General features: G+C 37.0%; 1 long non-coding RNA gene across 1 annotated transcript in view; it reads right to left on the bottom strand.

Annotated features, from left to right (window-relative positions):
- The window catches only part of LOC113458732 (uncharacterized), a 40,678-nt gene extending 39,891 nt beyond the window's left edge, over positions 1–787 (bottom strand). The window contains exon 1 of the long non-coding RNA XR_003379258.2: positions 647–787. This is a non-coding gene — a long non-coding RNA (uncharacterized LOC113458732). The remainder of the gene's footprint in view (positions 1–646) is intronic.
- Between the last annotated feature and the right edge of the window lie 16,041 nt (positions 788–16,828).

Genomic DNA, 16,828 nt, shown 5'->3' with positions numbered 1-16,828 from the left:
AAATCACCAGAAAGTTATTAATCTTAGGTGTATACAGCAGGAAAACACAGTATAAAAGATAAAGAGTAACTTCAGGATTTTAGTCTTTAGCGGAACATTCTTTTTATGTGCCCAGATCCTGAAATCTTACATCAGCCAGCACATTAAACTCCCAGAAGGCAGCAAAGTTTCATGTGAAAAAGCATTTGGCTGCTGAAGGAGACACTCCATAAAACTATTAATCCTCAAGAAGAACAACCGAGCTTACACTGAGAGTGAAATATGTGCAATTGAGGGTGCTACCCATTTCATTATTGATTACTAAATGACCCAACACGCAATCTGCTGCAAGGAAGCAATGGTTCCACTCTTCTCCATCACCTGTTTCTTAATGCTGAAGTTCTGAGGCCTCAGATTTTCACATCATACTCATGCTGCCTTTTCTTAAGGATTTCTGTTTTTTGTTTTTGCAGGCACATTAAGTCAAGACTATTTAAATGGTATTGCCTGACTATGAAATCCTAGAAAAAAAAAAGGAGGGGAAAAAAAGGGCCAAAAAAAAACCAAAAACCCTGCACCAAAACAAACCTACTGCTCATTTAGAAATATTTTTTATTAGCAACTGTATAATGCATTTAGGTATTTTTAAAATCAGCATGAGCCTTACCTCTGAATTCAAACTTCCCCATGCTGGGAACAGCCCAGAACCCTTTCTTCTTCTGAGAAAGGCTCTTTATTACTCATCAGGCATAGCAAAATCTAATGTCAGCATAAGGCTGGGAGGTTTTTCTCTTGTTGCTAAAGTCGAGGTAGCTGCAGGAGCCGATGAGGCATGCTCAGAGCACACTTAGCCATTCTGCCTCCTCAGGGAGCTTAAAGCTGCCCAGAGAGTAAGATCTTAGACTGCTGAGACCAAATGTGTAAAATAAGGGCAGAAATATTAACTTAGGAAATAGCTCAAATCTCCTTCCTCCTTTTATCTAAAAAAGTTGTCATTTTCTTTTGATCACAACAGAAATTCCAGGCTCATTCACACCATTTAATGCTAATCCCTGCAAGACCGTGGATTTCTTAGCTGTCCTTCTGACTACATAAGTAAAATTTTCTGTTCAAATACTATTAAGCTTAGAGTCATGAGTTTCTCTAACTCTACTCTCAATTACCTATTCACCTCTGGTTGTACAGTAAGGTCATCCAGATGACTCAAATTATTTCAAGCTCACTGTTTTTAGCACCTCAGAAAAATCTCACTTGGCACTTCTATGTCTAACCAAAAATATGTTTTGGTGTTTTAAATCTGTCCTTTAATGAAGTCTCCAGGTAATATATGGGCTTCATTAAGTGCTTAATAAATAGGTACCTTTGAGAAAACAGTATTTTGACATAATCTGTAAATGGAGTTATTGGAATCCATGTATAAAAGTGGAATTATCATACAATTTTATTGATGGAAGTAATATAAAGATATTTTTCCTAATTCAGTTTCAGATTTGCAACATTTGGTTTTTTTAACAGAAAAATCATACTTTTAAGGTGTTAACTGAATTTTACATTTCTCTTTTTCTGGCTTTCACAATGACTCTCTATTAAGAAATCTGGCTTCCCTACAAGGACAGTACAAATATCTGACCTCCACAGATTCACTTACAGTGGGAATTGCTGGGTTTTCAAGCCCAAATCACTGTCAATTCTTATGTATTGATGGTGTGCTTCAAACAGTGACTAAAGAACAAGAAGTTGGCCCTTGTTCGCAAAGGGATAAAATCTATGACTCGGCAGCAGAAAACTGTTGGTTAGATATACAGAGAAACACAGAAAGAAAATGAAACCCTGGTTTGTGTGATTTATCAGTTAAATAACACAATGTGGAAAGGTAGATGGCAACCAAGTAAAAGAAAATCCTGCTTTTATCAAAGAATTCCAGTGTCCAAACTGTAAGCAAGTCATATACCCTCCACCTGTTCAAATGAGACATTGAAGTCATTGGTTTGTCATAAATTTGTTTTCACTTGACTGCAATTTGGCTTTGCAAGGTTATTACTTCTGATTCCTATTCCAAAAACTTAAAAGTTCATAGATTTGCAGGGGCAAAGATCCTGTGTCAAACTACTAACACATGACATTATGTCAGATTGCTTAAAATATTTTGGAACAGCAACTGCCAAGTATTTGAAGGCTAAATTCCATTAGTGATCTAACTCAGAAGAACCTTTCTGCTTCCCTGATGTGTGCCTGTCGCCTCCCGACATATTTCCAAGTTCTTTTCCAAGGTGTGGTTTCTCTCCATATTTTTTGAAATCTCTAAGTCTCCATTTGATGTGGAAAATAATGTCTAGGTAACCCCTCTGTGCATCCTGTGACATTTCAGTACTGTCCTTGGTTAGCAGTTACCTGGTTTTGTTTTGCAATGAAGGCTAAAGTCAGCAAAGTCTAACAGGATATACTATTAGATCAAATTACATATCATCAACTATACAAATAAACTCTTTTTCTCAACATTTGGTTGCTCTTTTCAGCTGACAATGGGGTTAGTAAGATCACTCCATATGTAAATCTGTCTCTGTGCAACTGCCAACCACACACTTCACCAGGTTTTAGCATTCTTCAGACTTTTTGATAAGCCTTAATTTAGATTTCTTTATGCTGCACTTTGTCTGATGTGTCACTCAATGCAACATTTTTTCCTAAAAAAAAAAAGCAAAGACAAAAAAAAGCCGCAACCTTGCTTGGCAACAAAGAAATAGAATCAAAGAATATTTCAAGTTGGAAGGGGCTCATAAGGACCATAGATGTAGATATTCCTATGGATTTTGAGTCTACATCTACAGTCTCCTTTGGCAGAGAACATCATGGATTTCTGCATCTGTAACAGAATGCATTACATTACATTAAATATTCTGTATTTGATCCTATAATATTCTAAACATTTTTAAATACTCTTATCTGGTAATAAAATCATACATAATAAAACAGCATCAAACTCTACTTTGGTCTACTCTATCTCTCTATTATAAAGTATTAAATATTAAACAATTTAGATAAAAGAAAGATGAAAAAGAGGTACTCTTCCAATCATAACTTAGCATTAATATTTCATTAAAGTCCAGATGTAACATATTATTAAATAGTGACATTTTTCTTCAGGAGTTTTTCTTCTTATCACTGAATTTTTAAATAATTATACTAAAAATGATTTTTTTTATATGAACTGTTTAAATTTTGAAATAGAAAAGTTAAAGGATTCTGTATTTTTATGAACTGCACAAGACTGAACCATGGCCAAAATCACTGTACTTGACAGATTCCAAATATTTTATTTTTTCAATTATTTATTGGAAATTTAGTGTAGCACTGAATGGCATTCTCTTCTACTTTGCAAGAAGACTATATTTTGCCACAAAGGTGTAAAACTTCCAAATGCAAATCTGCTCAAAACACAAAGAATGACTCGTCATTTTATCTAGGGATCTGAATGAGAGAAAGGCAGGAAGGCACTCTTTCATTCAAATGTTGGGGTGATTTTTTTTTCAAAATACATGACAATAGACAAATAAATTCAGTTATCAAGGGTTTATTTCCTTCGAATTGCTGAGCATGCCCTTCCCACTTCTCCTAGCTAAAGTTATTGCCACCAGGTTTTCCACAGGCTTTTGGTGAGTGTGCAAAGCATTTGTATGGATGGCTTTTATTTTTTCTCCTAAATACATGATCTGTAGCCTGTTCCCACCTCTATTTATATCACCATGAGCTCTTTCCATTCTATACTTGTTAGTACCAAGGCTGTATTAATGTTCTGTTGAGATGCTTTGTGTCCTGTTACTCACATATGCTTTAGCCAATGTGACTCCAGCACCTAATTGCTGTCTTATCCTCTCAGGCCAGGATCTATTCAAAAAATAAGAATTTAATTAAGTTGTAGCTGAAATTTTATCTCACTTAAAGTGCATTATAGTTTATATGTACTTTCTTCATCCTAAGGCTGGTTCCTAATAACTCTAGCCTGACAGTAAATAATGCAGCAATTGCTTGCATCACTTTCAGTGTATTGTGCAGGAAAGGCAAGTGACCCTTGGAGCCTGTACTATTTTGCTGAGATGAATGCACAGTGAAATAGCTCGTAACACATCACAGACACACAAAAAAGAGAAGAGTTGGTAGGACAGGTACGTGTATCACATAGCACAACACAGACAAGGTTGAGATTAGTGATGATGTGCTTATCATCCCTGGACAGCATACATCCTTGCAGTTGCACCTCTGATGATCAGGAGCTTTTGGGTACATACACATCATACAATAAAAAATATTTCAGACTTCATGGCAGAGAATCATTGCATCATCAATGCTGGAAGAGACCTGCAAGATCATCCAATGTGACTGTCACCCAGCACCACCACTGTAACTCCTAAACCACATCACCCAGCACCACACCCAGATGCCTCTTAAACACATCTAATGATGGTGACTCCACCACTTCCCTGGGAAACTTATTCCAATGCCTGACCACTCTTACAGTGATTTTTTTTTCCTAATATCTAATCTCCCCTGTCTCTGCTTGACAAGAGGTCATTTCCTCTTGTCCTCTCACTGCAATCACAGCAGAAGAGGCCAGCCCTGCCTCTCCACAGCCCTCTTTCAGGGAGCTGCAGGGAGCAGTAAGGTCCCCCCTGAGCAATTCCCTTTCCAGGCTAAACAACCCCAGCTCCCTCATCTGCTCCTCATAAGGCTTGTTTTCTAGAGCCTCCATGAGCATTGTTGCCATTATCTGGACATGCTCTGGTCCCCTCAATGTCCTTTTTAAAGTGAGGGCTCAAAACTGAGTTCTTGAGCTATGGCCTGACCAATACTACAAATAGGGAGACTCTTTTTCCTTCAGGATAAAAAATGTATTTGTTTTTGCTGCCAATATCCACTGCCTTGGTCATAAATGCTTGACTCATACTGTCAGGCCTTGTTCACACACATATGCACACATAACCTTGGCACATAAAAGCTCATGGACTGTAAATACAGTAGGTCGCTAAAGAAAAAAAAAAAACACAAAACAAACAAACAACAAAAAAAAAAGACAGAAAAAGAGCAATTGGAAAGATTATCAGTAACAGATTTATGTTATCCCATCCTAAAAATGTTCTTCTAAGAAAGTGGGAAGCACTTGTTAGTAGATAAACAAAGTGAATGGGTTAGGTAGTGAGATTTTTCATCTTGTTCCCTTTGTTTATTCAAGTGAGAAAAAAAAGATCAATATTCATGAAGGTAAAAGCACAAATATCATTGGGGCAGGATTACCACAAGCATTGCAATTTCATACCAATTACTTTCTACACAGACAAAGTGTAAAATTAGTTTTAGCTACTTTTGCTCTCTGTGGCCACATCAAACAAAGCCACAGAAGTTGTTTGCTTTCTTATGTGCTCATTAATAACAGACATTGATCAGCCTAATTGCAAGTGCACATTTATACATCACTGCTGAAGTTATTTATCTCTGAAAAAGGTATTCACCTTTCCCATTAAGTTATTAAGTCACAATTGTTTTCAAGAACATTTCACAAGGGCTTCCATAAAATTACAGTTTTTAGAAAGAATGCTGCTTGACATCTCCCATGTAATTGTTTTCTGTAGAAGACAATAACTAAAGATCAGCTCCACAAAACTAAAAATGTATTATAATCCGTAAAACTTGTTCACCATAATGTGGTCCTGTGATGGAGTTTATATTGCCCAGGAAACATTTTTGTATATAAACACAGGAGAATCTATCACTTTCATAACTCATCATCATGTCACTATATTATAGTGCTCAGCTTTTGTACAAGATGGAGTTAATCAGCATCCTTAATTGACTGTCAGAGGGGAGTGTTTCTATTCTTCACTTTATTTTCATGTACATCACAGACAGCAGGGGAACTGCTGCCCTTGTCATTTAATCAGACACAAGTTCATAGGTAAGCTTAACTAAGACTGCCAAATTGATTCACTCCCTGGTTTGCTGGAATGAACTAATCCCATAGCCAACTTCAACAACACAACATAATTTATCCCTAAATTCCAATGTGAAATAAACTGACCTGATCCCCTTGAGAGACAGAGATACATAAGAGACACAGACAATACGATTATGAACTATGTCACATTACAATCCACTAAGATGGTCCTTCAGCTCTATTCTTCCAACTTCAAGAACCCCAAAATACTTCATAAAAACAGAATATCCCTTTGCTGGCCTAAAATCCCAGTCTCTTAAGCTGCCAAGCAGCCTTCTGAGTTTACTAATAAAAACTGATTACAAAATAACAAAAAACAAACAAACAAACAAAAATAACCATGTCAAATGGCAAACCTAAAGCAGTCTTTGGGGTGGTAGAGATTGCGAACTTGATAAACATCTGCCAGGAGCTGAGCTGAAATTTTGATACCAGAAAGGCACCATGGTAAAGAAACAGGAGAATGCTCTGTCAGCTTGGAGCTGACAGCTCCCAAAGAAGCACCAAGAAATGCAACTTCAAAGTGAAAGATATAAAATCTCTGTAAAAGTGGTTATGAAATACCAGTAGCATTCTGAAGCAGCTACACACATGTGCCTGCAATAACTGGAGCTCCACAGTATCACTAGCCAGGAAGCAGCAAAAGAGGCTTTCGTGTTCCCTGACCCTGGCAATTACATATTTTGGGGTTTTACCTCAATATTGCTTTCAGTCCATTTACCACTGTTAACATTACCTCACGGCTCAAAGAATCTCTGAAGATCAAGACAGAAACACCTTCAAGTCCCCAGAGCAGTTCTCTGCTAGTGCAGACTTTTAAACCTACAGCAAACCACCTGTATGTACCTCACCTCTATGCTCTTGGCAATTTCTGCCATGGCCAGTCCCTGTCTCCAATGAAGGATATCACTACCCTGGCTTTGGGTGTCCTCTGCTTGTGTAAATACCTGCAAACAATGGTGTCCTTCTCTAAATTGAGCAGGAGACAAAGCAGTGCTGAAGGCACCGACAGAGATGGCTCTCTTCAGCAGCATGGGTTTCACAATCCTCCACAATGGACCATCAGTGGGAACCAGAAAAGTCTAAAGAGTTGCTGTAGCTGTGCAAAGCTTGGTGTTTTGCACACCACAGATGAGCTTCCTTGTGATGGTACTCTCCTAAAGATTAACGTAACACTGAAAAAGAAAGGCAGCATATTTGCAGTTTGCAGGGCGTACCAAATTATTTTCAGAGGCTTATGTTATAGGCTTGATCTTCTGACTCCTAAAATGACTGTGTGGAGCAGCAGATTATACATGCATATCCCTCCTGGTATATTCTTGCCCTTTATGAATTATTTTCTGATCATAAGGCTACAGAATTAAAAGGCAGACTGTACAATTTTAGTTGACCTTTTACATCTTCTGTATGTTTGAGCAATCTTAATGTTATTCTCCAATAACTCATATTTAATATTCTCAAATTACTCACATTTCAGAGGATTTCTTTTTATTTTTCATATTAAAAGGAGAGGTTTAAAATGTTTCAGAATTTAAGTAATTTGTGAGTCTTCCTTAATTTAATCATTTTACTGATTGTTAATAGAACTCCTGCAGAACTGGGTTTTGCCATAAAGTTTATGAATTATCTTTTAGATTTCCTTTAATTTTTTACTTATCGCCTTTGCCCATCTCAATTCTTCTTTTCTTGCCTTATTTTATTCCTTACAGTCTCCATTATTATTTCGTTCATTCCTACATTGCCATTGAAACAAATATAAATACACCATTTCAGACTTTTTAAAAGATCTTCCTGAAGTCCTTTTCCATGTTGAGGACATCCAGTTTACTGAACATTGAGACTTACCACATTATTTACATTGAGACTACCTTTGAAGTCACTGACATTAGGGGTGTATGGCTGCTGCCAAATAGAAGCAACAAGTCCTGTTTTGGAGACCTTAGGTAAAGGCCTGGAAGAGATCTGAGCTCTGGAGACCAACAGGAAAGCAGCTGTGAAGGCATGAGAACTGGCAATGAAATCAGTGGGTTAGTTGTAATAGATTATCCAGACTGTCTAAAACCTATTTCCTATTTATGTATGGGTTGAATAAACAATATTGTAGGTAAAATATGTAAGAAATCTTATTCTTTCTTACAACTCCATGTGATGATTTTTAAGTCCAAACAACCTGTCAAACAAACAAGCCACTTTTATATCTGAAATTGAAGCACCAATTTTTGAGCTAACTACAAATCTAACACAACTGCTTAGTCAGAAAAAAGTCTACTACTTGTACACAAAAGGAAATGCTTTCTCATCCCTTCAGTTACAGATTGGAAAAATCCCAGAATCCCATATAGTTTCCCTATATCCTTTTAGGGAAAGCTCTAGCAAAACAAAGAAGAAAAGTGAAATTTTCTGACCGTTCAATGTACTATAATCTTCAGCCTCCTCCATGAGTTGTTGTAGTCAATGCCTGGACCTACATTCTGTCTGTTTCAAGCCCCAGCTGGAAAGAAGACTGGAAATACTCTGTCAGCTCTGAACCATTGGAGAAATCCACTACAAATAAAAAAAATTCCACCAGGATTTTTATTTATTTACTTTCCGTCATGCTTACAGGTTTTTCATTCCTTGGGAGCAACATGAAGCCACTGGATCATGTCAGTTAATCATGCCACAATATACCTAATACTTTTAAGTATAAAAATAGAAAAAAATCTAATCCTTCTCATCTCTGCCTCCCCCTTAAATGGCCCAGAACCAACAGTTCATCAGTCCTTCTTAAGGCATCATAAACTAAAATTTAAAAAGTCAAATCTACTGTTTTTCCTTTCCTGTCAAGTTAATGCTGAGAGTTTGATACAGTATTATTTTTTCTTTATCTAATTTCTAGCAAGTGCTTTTCCTCAAAGAAAGAAAGATTTGGGATATATATTCAACACAAATTAATTCCTCAGGAAAATGGCTTAGACCAGATGTCTGTGAGCTGTTAGCCACATGTTGCCAGTTGAGCCTTTTGTTGTCATAAGCTACACACAATTCTTCCAAGTATCGTTCCTTCCTTCTAGTATCACCAGCTAATCTGATTGAAAGACCAGACAGTAAGTTCCAAATCCCCAGATGGGGACTGCCTGTAGCTGCTAATAATTTTCACACCAGGAAAAAATAAAAAGCTCTTTTCATGTTAAGGGTGTTTTATTTTATTTTTAAAAAGATACCTCAGATCCGCATCTTTCCACATACTCATTCAAACCACTTGCAAACATTCTTGCACATTTTCACAGTCTGTTGCCAAAATATCTAAAACCAACAGCATCAAATTACCTCCCCATCTTTTTGATTTTCAGACTCACACTTTTTTTGGCTAGTGTGATGGCTGAGGAAATTGCAAGGTGCTAAAACAATCAGATAAAACAAAACAGACCATTACCTCCTCTTACTGGCATATCCTGCTCTCCTTATGGAACTTTCATATTTGAATAATGATAGAATTGGCTGTCTTCTAGCCACCTCTACTATAAAGCCAATGCACTTACAAGAATGGAATTAGATGGGAAAAAGAAATAGGAAATATCTTGAACAAACATAAACCTTCAGCCAGAGGGAGCCTGAGCTAAAGCACCACATCCAAAATGAACTTTCTCATGCAACTTTCTCTAAACTCCTAACATTTGCACTGAGCTATATATGTTTTTCAGCTATATACAGTATCTAAATATAATACACTTACATAAGCCTTTTCAATTTTACTGAATTCATTTATCTATTAAAATTGAAATCTCAACACAAAAAATGTAGATTTTTTTCCCTCCAACAAGCACTCTTTTTTTTTCCTTGCCATATTGCAGGATTGGAATATTTGAGACTTCTAATCTGTCTCCACAGAACTGATGTCAAAGTATAGTGCAGCCTAATTTAAAAAAACAGAAATTATAGAAAATCTCCCTTCCCAAACTTCAGCAGCTGAGCACTGAGGACCATCATAAGAAGACAAAATGTTAGAGGTTATTTTTCCCTTGCTATCTCTGAAAATGCAACAACATGTAAAATCTGTTATCTTTCCCATTAATGCAAAATGAAATGTGGTTTTGCATGCTGCCTTATAGAGATCTGCAAAACAGGAAATGATTTCTTGATGGGTACAATGGCAATCAGAAGCATCAACTGTGTTACTATACAACATGGAAGTTATCTTTTATCTTAGAAAGCTGCATTTGCTTGAGTTGAAGGCATATTCATTGACCTGGAGGCCTGTCAGGAATTATATCATACCTAGAGAAACTCAGTAAGATCAAAGATTATTTTCCATAGTCCATTTAAATTTCCACCTCCCCTACATCTTCATGCACTTTGTTCAAAGGCAAAACTTCACAGATAAATTTGCACCTCCTTTTCCAAATTCTTTTTCCACATACCTGTATTTCTCTGTGCAGACAGAAATTAAAGGATTTTAAAATTCTGAGTATTTCCACTTAACCAAGAAATTTACAACCCTAACTTTAAAACAGTTCTATTCCTCTACTGTTTGCAGTTCCAAATCCTTTGCTGTTTCCAATCAAATTTACAGATGCTTTCAGAATGGTTGTTCTTTAGGGAGGATATCATATCCTCCAGGTTCAAGAATGATCCATCTCCACCTGCAGGAAGTCAGGCAAAGATTGCAGTAGACCCATGTGGTTAAACAAGGAGCTCCTGACTAAACTTAAACAAGAAAAGGAGCCATGCAAGGGAAGGATGCAGGCTCAGGTCACACAGGAGAAATATGTAGGTACTGAACACCCAAGGATGTGATTAGGAAAGCCAAAGCCCACCTGAAGTCAAATCTAGTGAGGGACATGAAAGGCAATAAGAAGGGCTTCCAACAGCAGAAGAAACCTACCAACAGCAAAAGGACTCACAGGTGAAAAAGCAGGACTGACACTGAGTGGGGCAGGGAACCCAGTGACAATGGACATGATTAAAGGCCAAGGTGCTTCACCTAGAACTTCATTAATAAGACTTCCTTCAGGAACCCCTGGACTGAGTCTAATGAAGGGGCATGAAGACTGGAGCATATAAAAAATGCTTGAGAAAGCTAGAGCTGTCCAGTCTATGACAGAGAAGGCTCACAGTAATCTTAGCAATATGTGTGAAAAGGTAGAAATAAAGATGATGGAGTCAGACTCAGTCATATTCAGTGGCATGGTAAGAGACAAGAGGCACAAACTGTAATAGAAGAAATTTCATTTTAACATCAGACAAAAAATTCATTCTTCAAACACTGGAACAGGCTGCCCAGAGGTGTTTACGAAGTTTCCATCCTTGGAAATATTAGAAACTTAACTGGGCACAGTCCTGAGCAACTTGCTTTAGCTGCCCATGCTTTGTGCATGACTGGTGGAATAGGCCATCTCCTGAGGCCCTTCCAAACTCAGTGATACTATGATTCCAGAAAGGGCTACAAATCATGCATCACAAGTACCTCAAAAATAAAAGCTAGGAACTTCAAGCATTTGATTTGAAAATGTGTTTCACTGACCACATAAGACAGATGTCAGCAGCGGAAAAGCAGTCTCTGAAAGATTTTTTTTCAAAGGGACAAAAGAATCTAGCATTTTGTTCTGCTACAAAAAATCTCATTATTCAATAAAGATCTGAACAGCTCATAGAACTTAAATAGTAATTATTCAGTGATGTAAATAGTCACTAACAGTCATCAAAAGGTAATGATTTTGTGTGTTATAAACCTTGATGCCTTTCAATACTTTGTAAATGGTCTGGAATTAAGTAAAAACTGACTCATAATCAGATTTGTAAATCCACCAGAGTCTGCATGTTAAGTAAGGTAAACAGGGAAACTGTGCAGAGGGATCTGGAAATTAATTTAGCAAGTTTAAGTCCATTCTTACAGCACATACCTTAATACAGACAAAGAGACACAGAAGCAAGGAATACCTGCTTGAATTTTACTGAAGGACTCTATCCAGTAAAATAGTGACTTCATCCCTTATGACTCCTAAATAATTGTCAAACTGTGAACAAAAACTTCCAGCCCAGTTCTGCCACCCAAAAAAAGGCTACTGCGCATGTGTGTAAACAGAATAGCAGTATGTGAGAATACCAAAATACATTTTACCTCTTAGCGTCCTTGATGAGAACTACAGTGAAGATACTGTAATTCTACTCTCGGAAATAATATGTAATTATATATAGACAGAGGAAGCACAGAAGTGATTTAGACTAAACAAAGCCTCATGTTAATTTCAAGAACTGCATTGGCTTAGTTTACCAAAAGATTGAGATAAACAATCTTTTGGTAAACTCACTCTGAATGAACAGTCATTCAGAGTGAATGACTGTTTTCATTGAAACAAGCAGTTTAAAAGGGTGTTTGGTGGAGAAGAGTAAAAGCAGAACCGTAAGTGATCACTAGCACTAAACAAATTCAAATAGAATTAAGTTATCATTTTTTAACAATGAGAAAGAATATTGAATCACCTCTTACAGGTTTGAAATTTAGCTTACCTACACTTCTGAAAAAGTAGGATAGATTATGCGTTGTTAAGCCCTATGCATGTAATGATCTAGGAGTTTGCTACCTTGCTATCTGGAACTAAATGATCTAATGGTCCTTTCTAAGATCAATTACTTTGTGGAAGTATCAAAACAGTCACATTTAATTAAAATGCAATTTATCCTTGTCAAAACTTAAGTTCATTATAAGGACACCTGTGTGACATGAGTTAAATCTGGGGGAAAAAAGGAGGTAATCAGTATCCCCATGATCCAGTATCCTCATTTTAAGGCATATCCTCCAATAAAAGCTGAACACTGACCAGCTGTCTATGGCAGTATAAAACATTTTCTTTATTTATTCTATGCTCCCTGATTGCTCAGACAGAATTTGCTAATGTAAGTTTTACACTTCTACTATTCTGCAGAATATTTATAGACTCCTGATATTTTTCCAATCAGAAGCATGCAATTTTAAAAAAGACATAGCATTAATCTATTAACCAGTATTAAAAGTCTCGTGAATAAAAATATTTCAATTTATAGGTTTCTTATTCCAATTTAGCTAGTTTAATTACATTTCAGTGAAAGAACCATGTTATTCCTTTTACCCTCTATGCTGTCTCCACTACAAGAAAGCATCTGTATAGAGGCGGACATTATTTTACACTGCACTGAGTTCAGCAGCATGCAGGTGGCCACAGTCCCTTCCCCTCTGGTGTGTAGGGCCTCAGGGCACATATTAAAGTTCAGCTCTTCATTCTGCAAATGACTGGGGAGCAGATGATCACTAAGAGAGAAAGAGCAGGGTTGAGAGAACAATGGATTTCTCCTTGGAGAATGAACATTAAACCTGACCAAGCAAAACAAGAAACTCATCTTGTCAGTAGCAGATATGTTTGTTTTCTCCTCAATAATATGGGAAAACAAAGATACTTCCATTTTGGAACAAACCAAAATGTTTCATTTTGCCCAGCAAGAAACATTTTATTTTTACTGCAGGTGTTGCTAAAGCAAGCAAAGCAATGGATTAGAGAGTTAGAGTTAAGGCACAAAACCGAGTTGGGAGATGTCTCTTTTTCTCTTCAGAAGCCCTGGGTTTAAACCAGCCAACTCATTGCATGCACAAAGGTACTTAATTGCTCTCCTCCTGAGGAGATCTGAACTCAATAACTACTCTCTGCAGAATGCCTGAAACACAAAACCCTTAGTAATTCTGCTGGGATGTTCTGCTGCTTTTCCTCTTTAAGGTATTCTAATCTGAAGTATCTATTGAAACAACAAGAGAAAAACATTCTGTATCTTCTTGCCATGTTCAGAGCCAAGAAGCCTGGCAAAAGCACATTTTATTTAATGCATGAGATCTAACCAATTGGCTGTAGTTTACAAGAGTTTCTACACTGCCCAACAACCATTTCCAAAAACCTCTTGCAAAGGCAGATTGAGGAATTTTACTTTTATCTTTCTTCCTCAATAAAACATTAAATAACTTACTATCTAACCCTCTGAGACTTCCTGTGATACTATCACACAGAGGTAAGTCACTGTTCCATCTCCATTTCAGAAAACAACACCCTAAAATAGTTGTGGGGAATTGTTTCTAACCTGTAGGTCTCCTCCTAGCCCAATGACACCCTACCCACTGTGTCTATTTTCTAACATTTTTCTTGATCAAAATGGCTGGTTGAGTGACTACTAATTCATCTCCTGCTGAATGCAGAGCAGAAAATATCTACTTCTCTGCAGTACATGCTGATAGGTAAGAAATTATGTGTTTTCCAACAGAGTGTTTAAAACTATATCTGTTTCTCCAATACTAGCTGAATCATTCAGTTCTGTAACATCATAGCACAGGGTTGTGTTTATGAATTATGGGTCTCTCCTGAACACCAAAATGCTGAAGTTTTCATTTTGCTCTGCCAAGATACACCTGCAGCTCAAATACAACAATCTAACTCTGCAGACATGCATATTTTCAGTTTTCTGAGCTAAACAAAAAAGTGGTTTTTTTGCAGCAAACCAAGCTTTGTTTTGTCCATCTGTGGCTGAAATACACTGTTGACTGGACCCTGCATACCTCTTCAGCTCTAGGAGGGGCTTTACTCTCTCTACATTCCTGGGGTGGAATAGCTGTCTGCACACTTTGCTGGATTTAACAGCCTCATCTCCCAATAGGAGCTATTATTAAATTAAACAAGGGCTAGTCCAAATGGATTTGGTTTTTTGGTGACCTTTTTAGTGACAGTATGTTCAGGGAGGGCTTTCTCAGAGGAGTGAAAGAACAGATGGGCAGCCAAGGCTAGCAACTCTGTTCACTTTACTGTGTGGGCTATTTTTCCCCTTGCACTCCCCAGGAGTATTTTCCTGCTATATTTTTTGGCTGCAGTGTTAATACATTTTAGACCATTGTTTATACATATATTCTTATGGTCCAAGACCTAACAGCACAATAATAACACTGTTTATCTAAAGCCTTTTTAAAGCAAGATTGACCCTTACAAGAAGTGATATTAGACATGACAGTGTGTAAGTTTCCTTCATTCACTTCAGCTTAGGGCTCTGCCTCGTGAAAGCCTCTTTTCTGTAGCCTCTAAAGTTTTGTTCTAAATCAAAATTCAGTATAAATGCCTTGGTGCTCACTCCAGGACTAACTTTTTATCACTCCTGATTGTGAAATGCATTGGATGCCAATGATAACTAATGGAGCACTCTGAAGAAACAATGTTTTCCAAACAGATTGCTGAAAACATACAGATGTTTTTACAGCACCTCTTTCTCCCAGAACGCTTACCAGACATCTATCACTGCATCAAGAAAAATTTAAAAAACAAAATAAAACACAAACAAACAACAAAAAAACTGGTCTCAAGCATTGCCTACCAGATAGCTCTAACTGCAGTACTGAAAATAATTTTCTTTACATAAATAGTTCTTAAGGATATGTGAATCCAAAAACCATTTTTCATGTGAGGGTTTTTTCCACCCTTACAGAGAACAGTAACTGCACCCACACTATGGATTATTTCCCCTAGACCCTGTAGAACAAGAGAGTTATCACACTCTGCTGTAGGATACATAACATGACAAAATTGAAGGAATTTAAATTTTTGTGCATGTTAAAACTTCCTTTCTCTTTCCAGGATGGAGATATTTCCTCATGTGTCTTCAAATGTTCTTATTCTTCCAGCTATATATATTCTTATTCTTTCAACCCTTCTGTTGAAAGGGGTATGCCATTATTTTACTTATACTAACATCTTTTCAAGCTAAGTCATTTACATTTTTTCACACAGTTATTGCATATTCAAATTGCTTTTCTTCATATAGGGTTGTTTTTACCACATTCCCTTAGAATATTATGTTCAGAATCCTGTGTCCTGAAGTGTATCCATCTTCCTTTGCTACATCTGTCTTCTGTTTCAATGCTTGTCCTTGGCCTCATTGTGGCTTATGTCACAAGGCTCAATTCATCTAAAAATTAAAAAAAAAAAATCCCATTTGATATCAGATTACTATCATATTATTATCCATTTTCTTTATCAGGAATTATTTTAATCTCTCAGTGCTGTTGGCATATTCACGTGAGTTTTGAGGTCTTGTAAGCTCTTGCAACTTGCTCTCGCAAAAAGCTTGCAAAAAAGCTCTTGATACAATTCTACCCCAATTCTTATCTCTTCTCAGCCTGTGTGCACTTTTTTTGTCTTCCAGACACCAACATTCTTTCATCCTTGCAGTATTTTGGATCCTCCATCATGAACGGCAGGATCAGAGGACAATATCTGCACTCCACATATCTATGCCTAAACCTGCTTCCTTCATAGGAAAAAGTCACTTTTGTCAAGCATAGTCCTGAGCGACACAGTAGCACGTTTTTTGATATTCTGATTTCACATTTTGTCTATTAATAAATCACAAAACGGGGGGGGGAAATAAAAATGAAAAGGAAAAACAGGAAGGAGGAGGGGGGAAGGGAAGAGAAAGAGAGAAGAAAGAGGAGGAAAGAAAGAGAGAAGAAAGAAGAGGAAAGAGAGAAGAAAAGAGAGAAGAAAGACAGAAGAGAGAAGATAGAGAAAATGCCTCTTCAGTCACATCAGAGGCAAACAAGTTCATATTTATTTTCTTCTCTTTTCAGTTCTAAAATGAAAATTCAGATACTTCGTTCTTACATCATCCCAATCTCTTTTTCCTTTCTTTTCAACTGCTTTTTCTCATTTGGTAATATTCTTTTTAATTTGAGAAACTAGCATTCCATACTATATTCACAATGATTTTACATTATGAATTTGCAAAGTGGCATAATGAGGTTCAGATTTGTTCTCTGTTCCTTTCACAATAATTCACAATATTCTATCTGATTTTTGACTGCCACTCAGCGCTGCTCTCCTG

The sequence above is a fragment of the Zonotrichia albicollis genome, chromosome 1, assembly GCF_047830755.1.
Source record: "Zonotrichia albicollis isolate bZonAlb1 chromosome 1, bZonAlb1.hap1, whole genome shotgun sequence".
Classification (NCBI taxonomy): Eukaryota; Metazoa; Chordata; class Aves; order Passeriformes; family Passerellidae; genus Zonotrichia; species Zonotrichia albicollis.
Note: the sequence above shows the minus strand (reverse complement) of the source record. Positions and strands in the feature narration are given on the sequence as shown.